Below are 5355 nucleotides of genomic sequence, written 5' to 3'. Positions count from 1 at the left end.
GTTATCGTTAAACACCTTTCATTTGTATTTCATGTATCATTTCGAATACAAAGAAAAGCATGCCTTCAATGAACAGTAATTATTACTTATACTTCTGTGTCCGTGTGTGTGTGTGTGTGTGTGTGTCTCTCTATCTCTCTCTGTGTCTGTGTGTCTGTCTGTCTGTGTGTGTGTGTGTGTGTCTCTCTCTCTCTCTCTCTCTCTCTCTCTCTCTCTCTCTCTCTCTCTCTCTCTCTCTCTCTCTCTCTCTGTGTGTCCGTCTGCGTCTGTCTGTCTGTCTGTCTGTCTGTCTGTATAGTACAAGTATTATTGCTAATAAATATATATTCATTAAACTTAGTAATAATTGGTAGATTGACTCAGCATTTATGTAATCGCAATCAAGGTACCATTGCCGCGGAGTTACCTCCCGTCTCTGTCGGTATGTTGTTTGTGTATCGTATACATACATATATATGTTACTTTCTGTGTTCTGTATGCATGTCATGAGAGATCACTCTCCAAATATGTATGTAATATTATGTATTATATTTATGTTCACCTATTGGTCGTAAGGCCCCCGGAATAAACTTGAATTGAATTGAATTGAATAAAAACTCAATTCCGGTCATGAATAGTTTTGTTTTTTATGTTTCTGATTTGGTATGATATCTTGCCACATCAATTCTGATTTGTGAACTTAATTGGCGATAAAAGGACATTATGTCACAACGATAATTGAGCGAAAGATTAAAGAAATATAAAACAAGAAAAAAAAAGAGGGAGAAATATATTCTTGGGTAGCGTCACAAAACATTGAGGCGCATTTTTGTGCATGCTTTACGTTCTGTTAGATATAATGTGTTATTTTCTAATTAGGATCGGTTAAGTTCAAAGTGGTTTAGATTAATGCTTCACATGTGTTTTGCATTCTCTGGCTCCACCCAGGTGTAGCAACACTGCATTGATAGTTCGCCTGACTTACTTTTATCCCTTGTACTTGTATGAAGTTTTTATTCCTAACATTTTGGAACATCTCTTCGATGTTTGATAAACACGAGTAAACCATGTTTAAAATGGAGGGATTTTCCAAATTAAACTTCCTTGTGGAATAAATGAAGTTTTCATTTTAAATCAATATTTTTTAATGTAAGTAATCAAAAAAATCAGAATCGGAAAAGACATGTCGTTTTTTTCATTAAAAGGATAGTCAAATTATAAGAACAATTTAGATGCTATTGTGTGCCCAATCATACGCTGATATTGCATTGAATAGTAAGAACAAGTGCGTGCAATGACTTCCAGTATGATGTAACAGTCGAAATGAAGTACTGATTCGATGGACTTATTTTGTTAAAATCTGTTCTCGTTTAAAATGATTATTTCCTAGTAAAATGTATCACAGACGCGTTATTCTGGGTCTTGCTCTGAGGACTTAGACCATTCGTCACGAAAAAGCGCTATTATACACGTGTGAAATCCCACTAAATCATCTTAGTAGCTGTCTTCATACACGACTCTGCACCATTTCTCTAGAATTAATCAAGTTTCTTGAGATGCAATTACCGGTCATAGATGATGAACGAAAGACACACACACACATACACGTGTGGGTGCACCTAGATAATTAGGTATGCCGGAAGTGAAGTTCTCTACATCATACCCCTGTTCCGTCCTTACATTGTATAGGACTCATCAGTGATGCTAGGGACCAAAAAAGATGGCGATCCAAGTTGTATAAGTATGTCGTCAAAAAAATAACCACGGAGAAGCAGTTGTTAGTTATAAACCAGGATACATTTATATTATTGGTGACATGAAGAATATCTTATAAGCAAAGTTTTCGAATTTGAGTTATTTAACTGACATGGAAAATTTATGACAGCTATTAATTATAAATAATCTGACAACACTGGGAGATACGCTGCATGCCTCCTACTGTATTTAAAGCTTAATTTGTCGTTCCCGTTGTTTAATTTGCAGGTAAAGCTGTGGCCAGACTTACATATTTGTCTTTCCTTTCCTTTCTCCTCATCCTCGATACTTCAAGGGTTACGCCAACTTTCGCTTTCTGCACCCTTGGAATATGTCATAAGGAAATGGAAGACTCATTGTGCACCACCTTGTGGATGAGACGTAGAGACTAGTTTGATCCTTCAAACTGGTACATCAAAAGAATCTCGCGGTCGCGTAACGGTAAAATCGGCTCGCGTTGAAGTCGGGTGTCGCTCCCTTTTAATCTTCAAATGACGTGCATCAGCCTAGCGATTGGTCCGGTGTTTTTTTTTACCTGACACCAATCAATTAGTCAGCCGCGTACCTTAAATATTGCTATGACCTACATTGTATGCCAGGGGTACTTAGAGCGAAAGTGAAAGTAACCCCTGGAGTATTGAGGATGTGCTCTCCTTTGATGGCATCCATATCGATCTTTCAATTATGAATCCTTTTGTTTCATTTAACACTTTACGTAGAAATATTTATCACTTAGAAATGGCGGGCATTGTCCCCACAATAATTGGTTAGTATTTATTCTGGTTTCAGATGAGATAAACTCCCATCATATCGAGTGTTGTTTCAGCCGCTAGTTTCATTTTGATGTCCTTCGCGAAATTTGAATTATGTTTTTGTTTTTATTACTTATATTGTCTGCATTTAAATGCCCTTCTCAGAAATATTCGAAAATGGGTTTCATCTGAATTTGAAATTTGGCCTTTGTTTGCTACTGTATTTCCCTATTGTAAAACATCAATTGATACAAAATCCGTTTCTGATACATTTAAATGTGTTTCAAATAGGTTATGTGGAAGACAAAAACGTAATGTAGAAGAAAAGAACCTTTCACGTAGCGGATACTATTTTTGTTTTGTTTTTGCATCATCAAGAAATTTACAATATGAAATTATTTTCTTCTGATGAGAAATACTAAACCTGGACGATCGCTGTTTTTGGTTGCGTGTTGCAAGGACAAGAACGAAGTCATAAAACCTTGAGAGTATGCATGATTTTATTTCAATAATGACTACCACCAAACTGCATTAACGATGAAAGGTATTCTGATTTTATAAAATTGTTAAGCGGGAATGTGTTCTGTTTTGTAAACCAAGCAATGATAAAACGATGTTTTAGTGATAAGAGTCGGATCATTTGGAGTCATTCTTAATGTTTTTTACACTAAAACGGCATTACATCGATCGCAGCGAAGGAATGGCTCTTGTTTAAAATCATGAATAAAAGAGCCATTTCATAAATCTACATGGCGTCCGCACTAAAAGTAATTGGGTCAAAACGAAGCCTCGTAAATGAAATATCGACGCATTCATGAAAAAGCAAAACGATATTAGTTAAAGGTGATAAATTTGTATGAGTAAAAGATACAAATATGCTTTAGAGATACAGAAGTTAAAAAATCAAATATCACGTATTTGTTAGTGTACACGGTAAGATGTAAACATTACAGGAAAATGCTATCTTGATTAAGGACCCCTATACCAGTGCCAGAAACTGTAGCTATGCATAAGCATTTTTTTTTGTTTTAGAATAACTTGCGCTTTGATTAATATGTTCTGAAAAAAATCCTCCTTTATGAAAAGTAATGAATATGACAAAAAAAGTCAGAATCAATGTTCTGAGTGTAAAGTTGCCGAGCGGCTAGACCAGGATTCGAACCCTGGACTTCAGTTTGTTTTACTTTTGCTCTAACCTACTAAACTATCTGGTTAACGGGTGTACAATGCACTAACAGCGTTACACTTATATTCAAACGGAAGTTAAGGGGATATTACTGTACATACGAAAAAACCTAGTACATTAGGACTGGGATCCTTAAGTTACAGTATCAATGACAAAACGTGTAGCAAAAGTATTTTTTCTTGATTTTAAAGTCTCCGATAGAGATCCAACTCGGGACGTCTGCCTTACTCGTCTAACGCTCTCCAAATTTAGTTTAAGAACTATTTCCCCAAGCGAAGTCGGAAGGTAGCAGCTACTATTCAAGAAGATTGACAAAGGGAAGTTTTATCATGTGTTCCATGTTGAATAAGCTTCGACATTTTGTGAAACTAAACACTTATTGGGCAGCACGCCCTTTGTAATCAGTTTTGAAGAGGTCCTTGACAGGTAAAAACAGATGTGCTGCTTGTTAGATCTGCATGCAGATCTACTTAATACGTCTTGAAGATGATACATTGGATTTGAAAGAATTCTTTCGAATGTTGTTATCTGTTGATATGAAATCATAAACAAGAAAAGCAATTTATCATTTTGAACTCTTCGGGACGTGTAATTGTTTCCTCTACATTTTTGCCGATGAGTTCCTTATTGGTCGGTTCAGAAACAAGATTGTGTGTGACATAACGTTTCAACTTAGCTGACAATATCAATAGATGTTATCGCGGTAATGATACAGCGCCCTCTCTCTAAGATTTAGTTTCTGCTATGTATGGAGGAGGAAGTGTAGAGTAAACCACAACACGTGGGTTTCAACATGGCGTAGGAGCGAACTCTTTTATTCAGAAAGCACACAATGCTTTTATTTGCAGGGCGTGATTAGTGAATGAACCAACTACATTCCGGAATATTAGTACTGCATATATAACAATTTTAAGTGTAAGTTAAAAACCATATGTGTGTCTCTGTCTACAGTTTACAAGGGTCGGATATGAACCTTTTGGAGAAATACCTACTTCTCCAACAATCAAGGAAATTAATCGAACTAAACCACTTATCAGTTCGTGAAGTTTACGAATTAAATAAAAATAAGATCTATCTCAAGTGTTATTTTCGACAATGAAAATATGGTAGCGTATAAATGTTATACACTCAGTATTGCAGATTACATTGTTTCGTTACATATTACACGTTCAAGGTAAAACATACTGTAATATATGATACATGTATATATGTATCACCTTTAGAATGTACTATTTTAAATTTACAAAGATTTGTTATGCAAAATATTGTACAACGTGTGCCGTAACTATATACAGTATCAAACCAAATTGCATGGCGATATAATACATTATATTTACATTTGCATGGCATTGTCACTATATAGCCTCTTTGGAAGCTGTGTCGTAGATGGTACTTTAATTACCATGCCGCACGAGACACAATTCTTAGCGTATTAATTACAACACTGACCGGAACTACAATATCCAATGTAAATAAACATGACGGCTGCTGAAATATCGCTGGGCATTGTGAGATTTGATAATGTCATTGTAAATTTATGTGCAAAATAAAAAATAAAATAAAAAACACTTTTGTTACATCGAAAACAAGACCAAGGTCTGCAATATCGTACAAAATGCACATCGGTTGAAATCACCAATGCCGGCAATGGAAACAATTTTAACGCTCATGCAATTTATCAGA

Source organism: Mizuhopecten yessoensis, unplaced genomic scaffold (genome assembly GCF_002113885.1).
Source record: "Mizuhopecten yessoensis strain PY_sf001 unplaced genomic scaffold, ASM211388v2 scaffold10331, whole genome shotgun sequence".
In the NCBI taxonomy this organism is placed as follows: Eukaryota; Metazoa; Mollusca; class Bivalvia; order Pectinida; family Pectinidae; genus Mizuhopecten; species Mizuhopecten yessoensis.
The sequence above is the reverse complement of the archived record's forward strand: the minus strand, read 5'-3'. Positions refer to the sequence as shown.